At 34.7% G+C, this 18544-nt stretch overlaps 1 long non-coding RNA gene across 1 annotated transcript; it reads right to left on the bottom strand.

Moving 5' to 3' along the window:
* Window positions 1-15395: 15395 nt before the first annotated feature.
* Window positions 15396-18245, bottom strand: LOC139886173 (uncharacterized). The gene is made up of 3 exons (XR_011772300.1): window positions 16742-18245; window positions 16480-16626; window positions 15396-15677 (listed from the first exon to the last, which is right to left on the bottom strand). It is a non-coding gene; the product is annotated as an uncharacterized lncRNA (long non-coding RNA).
* Window positions 18246-18544: the final 299 nt, after the last annotated feature.

Genomic DNA, 18544 nt, shown 5'->3' on the forward strand with positions numbered 1-18544 from the left:
TTTTGTCGAGGGACGGACTAGGGCATCGTTCCAAAACGCCCTCATTCTTAAAAGAAACAAAATTTTAAAATTAATTAATATTTGTTTTATAAGTTAAAGGTTTAAAAAAAAAAAAAAGTATGTATATATTTGTTTGTAGTTTATCTTATAAACAGGGTAAAACAACGCGTTTTCAAAGACTGGCATTAAGTTCAGCAAAAGTAACTAATTTTAACAACAAGATGCAAAATTATATGTGATGTAACAACAAACGGAATGAACAAATGACGTGCACCATTTATCATTCAACAAACAAACAACAATATGTTTGAAACTTTGGTAAAATTTAATCACTTTTCTACGCTTATCACCCTCAATAATTTAAATTGTTACTGATTTCTTGCAAGTGAGGGCATTGCAAGATCTTAAGTGTGGGAAGGGGTTAAATTCTTTCGGATTTTAAATTTTTTTTTACTTTATACACTTGGTTACCATTAAAAATACTAGTAAAGCAGTAGTTGTATTAGAATCTAGTGCTCTCTGATAATAAAGAACAGCCCTAGTCTTATATACCGACTACCCAATTCTAGTAAAATTTTTCAAAATTTTCAATTAAATGAACTCAAAATCATGTTTATACATATTTATGAACGATAAAACTAGGTTTTAACACCGAAATTATTGTTACCTCGGAAATGACATAAATTGAGAAACAACCAAAATGTTGAAATTCATTTAAAATGGAATAGAGGACGATAAAAAGGAAAATAAAAGCCAAGTGTGGAAAAATTTACCAAGTTATCTTAAACATATGTCACATATTTTTGTAACAAATAACTGAAAATACTTTTGCTTTGGACTAAACTAAACTGTTTTACCCGATGAAAGAAAAGAAGAGATGGATCTACACGATGAATCAATTCCATCATTAAAAGGAAGTAAAGTCTTCCGAAAAAGACACGCGCTTCTTGATTTAGGTCAGGAAGTTGTCGTCCAGACCAGCTGTAGGTTGACGAAAAATCTAGAAAAGTCATCACTAAAATCAGCAGGAAATCCACGGACCTCAGCATTAAACAGGGTCGCCAAGTGGTCAGATTTATCCTAACCATGAGAAGGATTTATCTCGTACAATGGGGGGCACCATGCAAATTAGCTGGATAAGACTAATGAATCAGATCCCCAGAAAGGATAATCTCCTTAAAGATTAAAAATCAGCTTTTAAGACTGATATTACGCAATCCTAGAGATTGACCTTAAAGATTGAGAATTCAAACTCATGGAATTCAATGATATCTAAACTCGAGCTTGAACGAGAAAATATTTTGATCAAAATTATAAACCGATTTGTTTTCTGAAAACCCTATTTTCAATGCGTTCATTACCATTGAACGTAAAATCCTAGGAATTCACCTGGAATTCATTAGGTCACCTGAACTAAATCGGGTGTCAACCGTAAGAACGGTGGTTGCATAGCATGGTCAAAGACAGGACCTTGTGCCATACCGAAAAATTATAAGGGTGAGCTTTACTATTGCTCCTACCAAGGATAGTAATTGCATCCGACACGTTACAGACCATAATTAAAAGCATGTCAGGGGACATTGCCTTAACAGTTGCTTGTTCAACGCTTTCCTTTACAACCGGACGGTAGTTTACCGAAAGGTAATATACGGGACAAGTAAACTGGACGTGTTGCTTTCCAAATACAAGGTTAGCAAGTGGGTGACACAAAACCATAAGTTTTGAGCTAAAATTTTCAAATCTGAAACCCACCAAACCCACAAAAATATTTTGCAAACACCGGTAAAGGGTTATCCCGGAAAACTTATCTAGGGTAAAAACTAGATTTAATTTTCAAAAGATCAAATGTTTTCATAAAGATCCAATTTCCTTAATGGATCTAATTTTTTATAGTCATGTGGGACTGTAAACCATATCGTTACTACCATTGTTTATACCGCCGTATAGAAAATCACTGATGTACAAAGTGTGAAGAATAAAGAAATGATTCTAGTATTTCAAGACGATATTGCTTGAGGACAAGCAACGCTCAAGTGTGGGAATATTTGATAATGCTAAAAACGAACATATATTTCATAGCATTATTCCTCAAGAAAGACAAGCTTTTAGTTGCAATTGTTCTATTTACAAGTGATATTCGTTTAAATAATAAAAGGTGAAGACAAAAGACAGATTCGACGAATTGAAGACGCAAACGACCAAAAAGCTCAAAAGTACAAAAGACAATCAAAAAGGTTCCAATTATTGATAAGAAACGTCTCGAAATTACAAGAGTATAAGATGCAAAACGCAAAGTACAAGATATTAAATTGTACGCAAGGACGTTCGAAAATTCGGAACCGGGACCAGAGTCAACTCTTAACGCTCGACGCAACGGACTAAAAATTACAAGTTAACTATGTATATAAATATAATATAATATATAATTAATTATATATATTATTATATTTATAAATAAAAACCGTCGGCAGAGAAAGACTCCAAGGGACTGAGCTGTAATTTCATTCTCCGCGACTCGCGGAGTTTGAAGGCAAAAATGCCGCGAGTCGCGGAGCCCCAAAATGAAAAACTGCCTATAAAGCCAACCGAATTCTGATCGCAAAAAATCCATCTTTTTCTTCTTCTCTCATATATACATAAAATATATATTTATAATTTATATTTTAATTTTAATTTTAATTATAATTCTAATAATAAGGGTATGTTAGCGAATGTTGTAAGGGTGTAAGTCGAAATTCTGTCCGTGTAACGCTACGCTATTTTTAATCATTGTAAGTTATGTTCAACCTTTTTACATTAATGTCTCGTAGCTAAGTTATTATTATGCTTATTTAAAATGAAGTAATCATGATGTTGGGCTAATTACTAAAATTGGGTAATTGGACTTTGTACCATAATTGGGGTTTGGACAAAAGAACGACACTTGTGGAAATTAGACTATGGGCTATTAATAGGCTTTATATTTGTTTAACTAAATGATAGTTTGTTAATGTTAATATAAAGATTTACAATTGGGCGTCCTTATAAATTACCATATACACTCGATCGGACACGATGGGCGGGGTATTTATATGTACGAATAATCGTTCATTTAACCGGACACGGGAATGGATTAATAGCCACTAGAATAATTAAAACAGGGGTGAAATTACATTCAAGGGTAATTGGTGTAATTGCTAACAAAGTAGTAAAACCTTGGTTTACACGCAGTTGATAACCTGGTGTATTCATTAAACAAAGTATTAAAACCTTGTTACAATTCGAATCCCCAATTAGTTGGAATATTTAACTTCGGGTATAAGAATAATTTGATGAGGACACTCGCACTTTATATTTATGACTGATGGACTGTTATGGACAAAAACCAGACGGACATATTAAATAATCCAGGACAAAGGACAATTAACCCATGGGCATAAAACTAAAATCAACACGTCAAACATCATGATTACGGAAGTTTAAATAAGCATAATTCTTTTATTTCATATTTAATTTCCTTTATTTTATATTTAATTGCACTTCTAATTATCGCATTTTTATTGTTATTGTATTTAATTGCACTTTTAATTATCGTACTTTTTAATTATCGCAAGTTTATTTTATCGCACTTTTATTATTCGCAATTTCATTATCGTTATTTACTTTACGCTTAAAATTAAATCTTGTATTTATTTATTATTTTACATTTGGTTTTAACTGCGACTAAAGTTTTAAAATCGACAAACCGGTCATTAAACGGTAAAAACCCCCCTTTATAATAATAATATTACTTATATATATGTATTTGTATTTTTATAAAAGTAAACTAATATAGCGTTAAGCTTTGTTTAAAGATTTCCCTGTGGAACGAACCGGACTTACTAAAAACTACACTACTTTACGATTAGGTACACTGCCTATAAGTGTTGTAGCAAGGTTTAAGTATATCCATTCTCTAAATAAATAAATATCTTGTGTAAAATTGTATCATATTTAATAGTGTTTTGTTGTAAACTTCAATAGTATTTTATACCCCTTAGCTTTGACATCACATACCTACGAATTCTGGACCATTACTTGCTTTGTTTAAAGTTGAGAAGAAAAAAAAAAGCATAGAGCTTCGAAATATATATAGGAGTATAAATCGCAGCAAATATGAGAAACCATTAACTGTGGATGTCAATAATTATGAAAAGACAGAAGCAGGGGCTCCGAAATATAAGGAAAAGTATAAGCACGACAACAACATAGAAGTTACAAACCATGTATATCAATGCGTATAGCAATATAAAGACACGGGAGAACTAAAAACACTATAAACCCAAGAGCATAGTAGAAGTAAACAGATTCCTCCGGTGGTAGATGAAAAAGAAGAATGACAGATACAAAAGTCAGGAATATATCAAGAATCAGAACTGGATGTAGCATATTGACAAATGTTTTAGAAGTATGAATTAAGGAAGAAAGTATAGAAAATGGAAGTGGTGGAAAATAAGGAAACGAAGGAGGTGAATTTATAGTGAAATATCAGACAGAGCAATCGAGACAGATTACCGCATTAGATCGAAGAGGATCGTAATTTCCTTAATTACCGAAGAATCAAATCTTATAAAGATTATGAAGATTACTTCTAGATCCCTTGAATTCCGGAAATCAATACTTACTACGTCAAAAGATAAGACGAATCTCTATTTTCTTTATTTCATTCTTTTGCAATAGCTTTACTCATGCTCTTCACATAATCGAATTGTTTTATCCATAATACTCAACAGTGATAAAACTCTATTTTTCAACTCATATTCTTCATGAAAATATTCTTGTTGTCAACCATGACGATCTCTGTCAAATTTCGGGACGAAAGTTTTTTTAACGGGGAGGTACTGTGATGACCCGGAAAATTTCGACTTATTTAAACAAATTCTCTATATGATCTAATATTTTCGTCATTATAAGCAATGCATTTTGACAACTTTTAAAACTTTTGTAAATGAGTTTTATATAACGGTTGATATCGGCTAAAAAGTCACGTTTTCACCCCGATATGAAGGCCCAAAAACAAGAAAGATTCAAACTTTGTCGGCAAAATACCCACTTCGTCGGTTAGAATTGAAGAACAAGTAATTACGAAGATGGTGCAAAAAGAATCAAGAGAATCAGAGCTAAAACGAAGATTCTAAAGTGAAAACGGTGAAAGACAAGAAATTAAATTACGATCCAGGAAAGTCAGGCTGACCAAGCCAGTAAACGGCCTGCCATATGGCTTGCCAAACGGCCTGCCAGTATGACAAACGACCTGCCAAACGGTCAGATCAAACGGGCTCGATAAACGGCATGCCTTAGCAAACGGCCTGTCAAACGGCCTGCCAAACGGCCTGCCAGCCGTTTGCAGGCAAAAATCTTATTTATTTAAAGGGTCTTTGTCATTCATTCTAACAGACACTTTAATTCACTTCTTTCTCTCTCTTGTACAATATTAGACATACTCTCAAGGCCTTCGATTCCGTGCGGGAAACCTAGTACCCAGAGAAGAATGCCGAAGATTGTATTAGGAGCGGTCTGGAGTCTTAAAGTTGTCACTTTTGTATTCGGAACTCGTTTAATCTACTGGTACTTCTATCCCTTATCTTTATATAATGTCTTCTATCATTATGTTATGTGATATTGTTGTCATGATTAGCGAGTAGTTATCTTTAGTGTATGCTATGATGTAAGCAGTTATAATGTCGAAATAATATTATGGTATGTGCATGCTGTTGAAATGCTTTCTGATTATGCTTTAAACTCAATCGCTTTTCCAACTAATAAAACGTAGTTATTGGCTCTGTTATTGGGAAGTTGCGAACCCCGATTCAGAGTACACTATCTGTGTCACCCCTTGGTAAGAGAAGTCTATCGGATACAACGTAAGATCAACTGAGGCACACCGGTTGTAGTAAGTCTATCAAGCTTTGGATTCCGACCGAGGACTCTTTTGTAGTGAAACATCTGACTAGACCCTTAGTACATTGTCGGTCCCAGACCATGCTAGTGTAGTCACCAAGCATATAAACTTCGTACGTGCATGCTGAAGCACAGCGGTTGTTGTAAGCTATACCTCTGCTAAGTAAGGCTTATGGAACCCGGTCAGTGTTGATTAGTACACTGCACCATAACGCGGTCTCAAGCATTGCACCCCGCTAGAGGGATTCTTAGTTAATTAAGGAACTGTTTGTTTAGACACATAACGGATTGAACCGTTAGGATAACCAAACGTGTTCATGGAAGTTAGCTTGAATTGGCCATGGTGTTCTTTATGGTTGAACTCTTTTTAAGGGCCTAACTATCTTTTTAAACCAATCATTAACGAAAGCATTGAAATACATCATGTCTCTCGGATATGGTAAACCATGTATTCTATTATACTTAAGAAAATTTAGACCATTGTGGAATGTTAATACGTCACCCAACCAAGTCGTTCAATTGGATGAGCCGTCTGAACGTGTATGCCTATAGTCAGACTGCACGGGTGTCGGGGGTAAGGGACGTTGCTGTCTATTCAGAATCTTCAAGCCTAATGCAGTACCCAGTGACATGTCTTATGACAGGGGCGTTTAGGACCAGTGTAATGAATACAAGGCCCCTGCCTATTCATGAGCCAGCATTCCATAATCTCGGCAGAATAACTGATGAAGTCATAGTATGCACTCACTTTAACCTTATATGAATTACGAATTTTATCGCATTTACTTTATCTGTCTTATAAATTAGAAAATCCCAAAATTAAGTAACCACTACTCCTTCCTAACTATCTTAGGCTTAAATATAGGTTCGATTCTACTTATATCTCAAAAATACGACTCTAGGTCATACTTCCCTTACTCATACTAAGGAGTAGTACGATTTAGGCCCCGCTAAATATAAATTTAGAACAGTACCTTCCCCCCTGGGTGGCTGATCCTGGCGCGCTGCGGCCCGACGACACCGCACGAATAAAAACCGTCCGTTTCGGCCATATCAAGGGGGAGTATTAGTTTTTGGTGCCGTTGCCGGGGAACTGGTATCAGGTAATACAGCTCTCTATCAAACTTATTCACAAGCATTTAGTGGTGTCTAAGAAAGACAATTATACACGGACTTGGTTGTTGGATTTTCCGAACAGTCGCCAATTATATTTGTACCAAAAGGATCCTGCCTCTCCGTAATCGACCTGGCCACTTGGTTTGTTGAATAGTTCATGCGGAGCTCTGTTACCAAAATACCAGGGAATCAGTAGCCAGAACTAAAAACATATTCAACCATAAGGATAGTTAGTTAATTAAAATTAGATTACCTTAAATTAGATTACTTTAGACTACCTTAGATTAAATTAGATTACCTTAGAATTAGACTACCTTAGACTAGTTTAGCTTACCTTAGATTACTTTAGAAATTTAGTTTATTTGCTAAAAATTAAAAACAAAAAGGCATACCTAGTGTATGACCCAAACCCGATCTAGACCAGGGCCGTTGTTATTCGTACCTGATCCAGACACAATAATCTCTAAAGCATGCAAGGAAGCACGAATCAGAAATCAAATGGCGCTACGCGTTACTTTAGCAAAAAATACCAAACCCTCGATTGAAGGTCGAGGAGGACCGATCATATTTCCAGAGATTCAAGGACACTCGTTCGAGTTAAAACATCACATCATCCAGCTCATTCAGAATAGCTGTCAGTTTCATGGATTACCGAATGACGATCCTAATTCTCACCTTGATAAATTCATATCTCTTTCCAACTCCTACAAACAACCAGGGATATGACAAGATATAGTCCGGCTATACTTCTTTTCCTATTCTGTCACTCATCATGCTCAAACCTGGTTCGAAGGACTGGAAAAAGATTCCATCACGTCATGGACAGAGATGGCTACAAAATTCCTAACCAAATATTTTCCTCCTTCTAAACAAACCAAGCTAAAGAATGACATCATTAACTTCAAACAGAGTTATGATGAATCTCTTTATACTGTATGGGAGCGATTCAAAATCCTGCAGAAGAAATGCCCTAATCACCAGCTAGAATGGTCAGCCCAATTTGTACCTTCTACAATGGTCTTACGGTAAATCATAGGACGACGATCGATGCAGCAGCTCAAGGGAATCTGATGAAGCAAACCGCAGACGAAGCATGGGAGTTGCTCGAGAACATGACAATGCATCATCATGACTGGAACAGTGGTGAAACAACTTCATCATCTGCCCCACTCTCTGCACTCAACAATCAAACGGAGGCCATCAAATCCCTCACGGATAAGATGGAATCTCTCGCTAAACAACTCGGAGAATTGAAGACGCAGCCGCAGCAGGTCCACCAAGCTCAGACTTGTGTTAATTGTAATAACCCGCAACCATTGAAGAATATCAAGTTGAGTACGAAAACCCTGACGGTTCGGGCTGTTACGTCCAATACCCAGCTCATCCACCAAATCCTGAATTCAATCAACAGGGTTAATCAATTTCAGCGAAGCAATCAACCTTTTCGCTATCGCTATCCACCTTATCCAGCCCAACAATCTCAATTGACCTATGATCAACTACTTCCACTCACTGGTACCTCAGCTGAGGAAAATTCCCATACCACTCAGATTACAAAAGTAACTAACCTCACTCTCGGAGTTGATGATCACTTGACTCAGTTCATTTAAGGACAACAATAGCTAAATCAGAGAACTGCAGCCAGGCAAGATCAGATGGAGATACTAATGAGAAACCAATTGGCTCTGCTCAAAAGTCTGAAAACGCAGCTCGGACAGTTATCACAACGCCTTGAAACCCGACCGCAGGGAAGATTACCAAGTAATACTATCCAAAATACCCACATAGAAGAAGCAAAACAAATGGATTCCATAATCCCAGAGGAAGAACCACGGAGAAGGTCAGCCAGGCTCAAGAACAAATCAACATATACTTAGAAGCTGACCCCGAAAACTCCAGTTCGTGTACCCTATCCTGGAAGGCTACAAGAAGAACCATCCAAGCTTGATTCCTTCAAACTTGATGGAAGATTCCTGGACACTATGTCCAAAGTTTCCAACCAGAAGAGATACATCCGAAGGCTTCTCTCTACAAAGGAGAGGATATCAGACTCTAACAAATTTCCACTGAGTGAAGAATGCTCTGCATTACTCAGAAACTCTTTACCACCGAAGCTAGGAGATACGGGCCGATTCGTTTTCCCGTGTTTAATCTAACAATCTGGAACCATTCACGCGTTAGCAGATTTAGAAGCAAGTATCAACCTAATCCCCTACTATCTCTACAAGAGATTAGAGTTAGGCGACTGTCACCAACTAAAATGATAATCCAACTTGCCGATCATACAATTCGATATCCTAAGGGCATAGTTGAGAACGTCTTGGTAAAAGTCGACAAATTCTTGTATCCTACGGATTTCGCAGTAATGGATATTAAGGAAGACCTACACACACCAGTAGTGTTAGGAAGACCTTTCATGAATACGGCTAGGACTGTCATTGATGTGTACAATCAAACCTTGATCTTGCGATCACATTGGGAGAGTGTTACCTTCAAAATTGACCGACCAACCGATCTTTCTGAACAGGCAGAGATGTTTGCTATTTCCACCAGACGGATCACTTTCGATGACGAGTCTTCACCACCAGTCGATGATATCAGTGCTGGGATGTCCAAGACGCTGATGCCAGATGCTGGGTGTGGTGATGAGAGCATCATGAGCTGGAGATGTGGCTGGAGTCGTGAGTGGTTAGAGATCTCCAGTGCTGTCACATCGGAGGAGCAGGTGGCGAGTCAGGTAGTCATTTACAGAAAAACCAAACTCTTCAAATGAAACAATGACTTTATTTTCACGGGTAAAACGCAGTGGCAGAAGCACATAGGGGCAAGCGGGGGTAGTCGCCCACAGTGGATTTGCAATTTTCAGTGTAAAAATTTTGGGTTTTTTGATATGCCCCAGTGAAATTTTTTTTTGCCCCAAAGCCTCCATATTTTGCCCCAAAACCTTCAAATTTTGCCCAGAAACCTCCAAAATTTTCCCCAAAACCTCCATATTTTGCCCAAAAACCTGCATATTTCGCCCAAAAAACTCCATATTTTACCAAAAAAATTTGCTACGTTTTAAAAAAATATTCGCCCCGGGTGAAAAAAATTTCTGCTTTCACCACTGGTAAAACGGCGAACTGAAATAAGGTTTTTAACTATGTTAGGTGTGACAAGAACATTAGATAGGTGTAGGGGTCGGTTAACATTAGGCGAAACGCTATGACCAGTATTGACAACGGAAATGTGGTTCCCGCCACCAACAGCAACAGAAGGATAAATGCAATGATTAAAAACAATACTTAAATTTTTGATGCTAGAGGTGAGGTGAGTTGACGCACCAGTGTCCATAGTCCAGTCCGGCGTGTAATAATTTTGTTGTTGACCCGTGTAGAAGCATTGGGCCCGCTGTTTTGATTGGAGTCGAGCATCCTGGTCTTGTGTGAATTGGGCTATAATCCTTTGGTTGGCATTAATAATATTCTGAAGTTGGGCGTCTGTATCCATGTTCCAATTCGCCGAATAATGATCATGTAATGTCGTATTGTTGTAAGTGTTCGGGAGATAGCTGGCAGAGTATCGATACTGTTGAGAAGAACCACTCTCTGGAAAATGTTCGGCTATAATAGGCCTGTGGGGTCCAGCGTAATGAAAGAGGTTTGGCCGAGTAAACTGATGTGGCTGCGGCCCATTAAAAGTATGGGTGTTGGGCCTAGTTATGTCATGTGCTTGTTGTAGTGACCCGGAAAATTTCGACTAATTTTAAACCAAACTCTCGATACGATTTAATATCTTTGACACGATATGCAAAGTCCGTATAGTTGAGTCTCAAAATTTTGGAACTGTTTACATGAATTCAATTAACCTGTAACCATTCCCGACGAGTCACGAACCACTATTTGTAAGTAGATGTGTGTGTGTGTGTGTGTATATATAAATAATAACTGGAAATATAAATATCATTCTTATTATTAGTATTATTATTAATTATTAATATTTATTAATATTAAATAAATATAAATTACAAATCGGATGAATATAAATTCACTAAAAGTCCATGTCTACTTTTAATTATTTCATATGATGGATATTCTTGTCTGAAGTTTGTTATACTTATGCATCAACTTTTAAACTTCCTGTTGCTCTTGTTGTTTACATCCGTGAGTGAATAATTCATCTAAGGGACACTCTCTTCTTTTCTCCTTTATCAAATTCTATATAGAATGGCACAACACAGATATATTAGATATATATCATATATATTACATACATATACAAAGCTCGATCAACACTTTCTCTATCCTCTCTCTTTCTTTCTACTTGAATGAAACCCACATATGCCTTCTATTATTCGAAATAAGAATCACCACTTTATAAGTTTTCTTTTTCTTTTCTACAAAACCCCACTTGATAACTTACACTTTTTGTTTAGAAATTAGCCACTCACTTTTCCTGTAGTTTTCTGTTTCAAATTGACATCCACATCCACTACCATCTTGTCTCCTATTACCACTTGTCATGTATCTCTTTTTCTTTCTGTTTTACGTTACTTTCAAATTCTAATATTGATAATTGATATATGCTATTGTATTATTATATTGAGTATTAGATTAATTATCACTACCTAATCTATATATATAAATATATGTATACATACATGTGGAAGTGGAAGACATCAACCAAACCAACTCATTAATTTTCCTTTCTCTTATATATCATAAAAATCCATCTTCAAATTATGATTCTATTTCGGTTCAAGAACCCAATCACCTTCACCTTTATTTAAAACCACCATTGCCACCTTCCATCACAACACATTACATGCTCTCCAATCTTATTCCGTTTATATTTTTTTCTTTCTTTTCTCTTTCTTGATCATCATAACCGCAAGCACCACCTTGATCTCGCCACCCTAAGCTCCACCATAAAACACCAACCATCAACACCTTTCACCATCGTCACTTCACACCTCAAAGTCACCTTTTCCTCTATTCTTTGTTCTATCGATCGAAGACCACCTCACCACTTCTCAGACCCACTTCATCTACGTGAAACCACCAACCCACGTACACGCCTACAATACATATTTGATTAATTCAATAAAGGGTTAGATATTAAAGTTAATGAGGGATCCACAATGGCGTTTTATTTTTCTTTGCTTTTGCTACATGGCCGATAGCCATCAACTCCATCAAACTCACAAATTCATTAGTGGTTATAAAACTAAATCATGCAGTGGACCTTCGAAATTATTTAACCAAACTTTAGGCATATGAAAAATTGGACTTTTAACAAAAGTGGCATATTTTTTTCTTTTGCTTTGCCATTGGTGGCCGACACCCTTTATTACACAAATAATCTCACTTTATTTAATATTGTTTGGTAATAATATCATCCACCTGCACCAAATCAGTATTAGACCAACATCAAGAAATGAACTTGGGGCGATATTTCTAGTTTTGTTGGGCCACCGCATGCTTTCTCTTAAATGGGCCGTATAATTGAAATCATTGGTTAAACAGCCCGAATCCACTCAGGTTGATTATTGTTAATTATTTCCCGCTGCTACTGCTTCGTTTATGATGGCTGGGTGCTCACCGCTGCTTCCGTAAATTCTGTCAACACACAAGCAGGAAGTGCTACAATCTCGCTAGTAATTTCGCTTCAGGTTCCATGCCTATTAATGCGGATGATAAGAAGATGATAATGATGGTAGTTAAGGATAATGATAACTAGGATTAAGATGATGATCTTGAGGAAGATGAAGGATGATATGTATGAGTTTATGTATTAAGATATTATACCGTTAGAAATAATGATGATGATGTGTATGATGATAATGAATGAAGATGATGATAAAACCCGTTGATAATATAATGAAGGTTCAATGATGACGATCCACGAATGATGTTGATCGTGATCATGATATAGGATGATGATGATGTGATGATGTTTAGATAATGATATTGATGACAAAGTTGATACTTGAAATAACAATAATAAATGACAATGATAATAAGCGATTTACGATAATGATCATTAAAATTATGGTGAGATCGAATGATGTTGTATGATGAACGTGATGATGAGGGAGATGATGAAAACAGTAAAGGGGTTAAATAAAATTGGGTTTGATTTATAATCAGAAAAACGGAATGGAGCAGATGGTTAAGGGAGGTGACTGGGTTGCGAGTGGTCTTGGGTTCGATTGCAGTTCGGGCCATTTCTTTTTAGAGAGACTTTTGGAAGGTAGTTTTCATTACAAACATTATTATTATTATTATTATTATTATTATTATTATTATTATTATTATTATTATTATTATTATTATTATTATTATTATTATTATTATTATTATTATTAATGTTATTATTATTATTATTATTACTACTATAATTATTATCACTATTATTATTATTATTATTATTATTATTATTATTATTATTAATGTTATTATTATTATTATTATTATTACTACTATAATTATTATCACTATTATTATTATTATTAAAATTTGTTGTTATCATGTTAATGTAGCATTATTATTATTATTATTATTATTATTATTATTATTATTATTATTATTATTATTATTATTATTATTATTATTATTATTATTATTATTATTATTATTATTATTATTATTATTATTATTATTATTATTATTATTATTATTATTAAGTGTTATAAATATATTGGTTATTATTATTATTATTATTATTATTATTATTATTATTATTAAATCATTAATATCATAACTATCATAAACTGTAAAATTAATATTTTTACACGTATTATTATTAATATCATTGTTATTATCACTAATAGAGTTATTATTAACATAAGTATATTATTAATGTTATTACTATTATCTTTACTAATATTAACATAGTATAATTAGAACTACGGTTTTGATAAACAAATGAAATATATATATACATAAATATATTTAACACATACAACATAACAAAGTATTTTTTTTTATATATAAAACGAATATATGAAACCTAAATATATTATTAATATAAAAAAATGTAATTAATAAGTTATATATATATATATATAAATTTATTCGATTACGATTATGAGTATTGATATATATATACAAATAATATAGGTTCGTGAATCCAAGGTCAACCCTGCATTGTTCAGTTGTTTAATGTTGTTATATGTATTTTTACTACAAAATACAGTATGGTGAGTTTCATTTGCCTTTTTACCCTTTATATTTTTGGGCTGAGAATACATGCGCAACTTTTATAACTGTTTTACGAAATAGACACAAGTAATCGAAATTACGTTCTATGGTTGAATGATCGAAATCGAATATGCCCTTTTTATTAAGTCTGGTAATCTAAGAATTAGGGAACAGACACCCTAATTGACGCGAACTCTAAAGGTAGATCTATCGGGCCCAACAAGCCCCATCCAAAGTACCGGATGCTTTAGTACTTCGAAATTTATATCATGTCCGAAGGAGGATCCCGGAATGATGGGGATATTCTTATATGCATATGTGAATGTTGGTTACGAGGTGTTCAATCCATATGAATGATATTTTTGTCTCTATGCATGAGACGTATGTTTATGAGAAATGGAAATATGAAATCTTGTGGTCTACTAAAATTATGAAATGATTATTTATGTTAAACTAATGAACTCACCAACCTTTTGGTTGACACTTGAAAGCATGTTTATTCTCAGGTATGAAAGAAGTCTTCCGCTGTGCAATTGCTCATTTTAAAGATATTACTTGGAGTCATTCATGACATATTTCAAAAGACGTTGTATTCGAGTCGTTGAGTTCATCAAGATTATTATTAAGTCAATTATAGTTAGATATATTATAAAATGGTATGCACGCCGTCAACTTTCGATGTAATGAAAGATTGTCTTTTCAAAAACGAATGCAATGTTTGTAAAATGTATCATATAGAGGTCAAGTACCTCGCGATGTAATCAACTGTTGTGAATCGTTTATAATCGATATGGACTTCGTCCGGATGGATTAGGACGGGTCTTCACACTTGTGAATAATTTGAACGGTCCGTGTTTGATGATCAAGTTGATGGTTGCTGTGAATTATGTTGATAATAGGCGGCCATAGTTGACTTGCGTACGGTTTATTGAAAATAATAATAGATGATGCCACGAGGTAGAGATTACTAGAAATGAACAAATAAAGATGGAATAGGTAAAGCTACCAACTTAGAGAACATGTATTGATTTAATTGGTAAACTGAATAAAAGCAAAAGTGACACACACAAAAAAACTACGTGGAATGCACTCCACTAACAATTGCTATATATTGAATAATGAATATGATATAATATATTGTAACTAGAAAGAACACTGATGTTGCGGCAGTAACAGTAACTGATAATCGTAGTCTGACTTACCTTGCAAAATGGCTATTCCCATACTGTTTACTACCTGCTTACATTCTACTTACATGATAGCGTAGCGGTGGCTATTTACACAAATTTGCTATGGCTACTTATTTACTTTGACAAAAACAGAGTTTATGTTGTTTATTCGGTTACAAACCACTACTCCTTTTTCTTTGTTTCACTTTCTTCATTTGGATAAGGTCCAAACCCATAGCAACGTATGACAATGCGGCAACCCGCTTTTTTGAATTTCTATCAGTGTATTTAACTGCACAGAAAAGACCAAATTAGAGAATAGATAATAACAACTTTATAGAATACAATTATCATATGTAAAATTAGCAAATATATAATCAGTTGAAAGAGTAAACTACAATTACAACCTGCAAATAATCAATACTACCTAGAAATATCCCAATGTTGCCGTCCACACACCCGCCCAGCCTCTAGTCCAGAGGACACCAATGGCAGCAAGGTGTCCAACCCTTAGTCCAGCCTTCGCCTAGCTTCTCCGCCCTTTTTTTCGTGCTTTTTAATCATATCTGAGGACGGATATATTAAGGAAGCAAGGTTGTATTGACTTGTACACTTGGTTCAAATATTTGTACTACAAAATAATTAATTGATATAGTGGGTCCCAATTTTTATGAGGAAGTATGTCATAATTGGGAGTGTTTAGTCCTGAGTTTAGTCCTCGAAAGGAAGTGCTGATGTGGCACCCAAGACTAAGGGTGGAGGAACTTCTCCATTGGGAGCAACCTAAGTATACAACAAAGAGGCTCTATAAGGCCACACCTGTATTGTTCAATGGCATTCAAGCAAGTCAATGGGTTGTTCGAATCACATGTCAGAACGATATTGTGAGTAACTTTTAGTTGCATAATATATATTAGTCCTAAAAGTTAACAAACATTTGTTAAGGATTATTGGCATGACATTTTTATAGTGTCTAAGGTTATAGCACACAGTAGTCAATTTTAATATCAACAAAAATATGCAAGTAAAGTAAGGTGGCTATGTTGTTACTGAAAAGTTTAACTTATATAGATAATTTAGTTTAAACAACTTACAACTTTAATGTAGTAGCAGAAAAATAATAGACGTTTGCTTTTGTACTTCTGGGGCGACATTAGATCCATTTTCAGTGGACCTTAGCTTCGTGGACTTTGTTGATGTCATTTGATATCAAAACAACCATCATTGATGTTAGTTCCATTCTGAATTTATCAAATGAAAGACACTGTAATTAGCATATGTGCTCATGTTGAATTTTAAAGCTACTGTGTTGACATATTGAACATAACCGAAAGTAACTCTCAACGTTTTACTTACCAACAGCAGCCACATTCATAATAATTGACCTGTGAGGAAAAGGTACATGTGACATACATTGGTGCAAGAAAGATATAAACAAAATTCAACATCCTATATAACAAATGGCATATGTTATATACATATAAGCAATTGTATGACATTGACTCTTCCACCTTTCTATAGACAGCTTACTCGTCAAAAACGAAGTTATGATTTGAAAGTTATTGACTGAGAAAAACAAAGTCTCAAAATGTCACTGCAGTACCATTATTGCTGCTGTTTGCTGTTTTTACACAGCAACTACAACCCCACTCCCACTTTTTGGCATCCTATTAAATGCGTTTAGACTTGACAAAATCATAAATATCTTATATCATTTCAAAGCTCGTTGGGTCTACTTTCCAACCTAATAATTGGTTTTCATAAGGAGACAACCATTTTCAACTTGCGAGCTTGTAAAGTAGGCCCGAGATTAGTTTTAACACCTTTTACAAAAAATGACACATAATTGATTAACGACCCATTTTCTTATCCACTTGACCCGAATGACTCAAAATCATCTCATAGCTTCAAAATGACATTTTAAAAATGTTGGTAACTTTCAAATTCTCAAAATCATGCAAATGGGCCAAGATAAATTCTTATGACCCAAAATGGGTCACAATTTCCACCGTAAACCGAAAGAACTTCAAAACTTAATTTCATAACACCAAATTTTACAATTTCACTTAACATGACATAATATATGTGTATAAATTATCAATTACACAATCTGACATCATAAGGTCCAAATGGGTCAAGGGGTCCAAATGGACAACAAATACACTTTTAATAACAAAACCTCCAGTTGGCTACCATTTCTTTTCCGACATCAATCAATTTCTAATGATACTAAAATTTTAAATCATCACTTTGACTTGTCTTCACACCGTTTATAACCAAACGGGTCAAAATTACTCAAATTTCATTTTTTAACATTCTCAACCCTTTTATAATATCTAATTCTATCAAACAGGTCAACGACCATTATAAACTATTCTAATGATTTAAATGACATCATACATTTTACCAAAACTTGGGCGACTTACAAAAAAATAAAGAATCAATTCGGTAATTTAAAAGAAAAAGTTGTGTACCTACACTCGAGATGGTTCTTTTTCTCGTGCCAAATCAACACAACTACCATCTCAGCAAGGGTTAAAAGACAAACTACTTGAAAATATCTCAATCGTTCTTCGTACGAAAACACATCACCACAATGACTCATGCACATTCGGAGTACCAATATCGGTATAGTAACTTGTTACTCCCGCAAAACGAATGACAGAAACGAAAACAAAAAATTACTAAGCAGATTGATACAACATAACGTAATGCCCAAAATTTTGCATAGGTTTTTTTCAGCAACTTTACAGCGGGTTTTGGGTCTTACAAAAGCTGATTTAACACATTCGGATGTGACCATTGGAAAGTTGTCTCTCCCACCTTTCTATAGACAGCTTACTCGCCAAAAACGAAGTTACAATTTTGTAACGACCCGGCTTTTTCGACTTGCTTTTGTGCCTTGTGCTTTCACAAAACTGCGTATATGTGCGTACTGAGCTAGTTTATACTCTAGAATCTTATTTAATGAATAATTACTTTCATTAATATCTTACAACGTGCTATTAAGTGTGTAATCACTTAACTTGATCCCCGAAAGCTTTTACGACCGTTGGTGTCACTTAATGTTTGAAACGAGCTATGTACTTGGTACACGATTAACTTTGGTCATAATCAGAATATTATGACTACGTAATACTAATTGTTATTTTATAATAA

Source organism: Rutidosis leptorrhynchoides, chromosome 1 (assembly GCF_046630445.1).
Source record: "Rutidosis leptorrhynchoides isolate AG116_Rl617_1_P2 chromosome 1, CSIRO_AGI_Rlap_v1, whole genome shotgun sequence".
Classification (NCBI taxonomy): domain Eukaryota; kingdom Viridiplantae; phylum Streptophyta; class Magnoliopsida; order Asterales; family Asteraceae; genus Rutidosis; species Rutidosis leptorrhynchoides.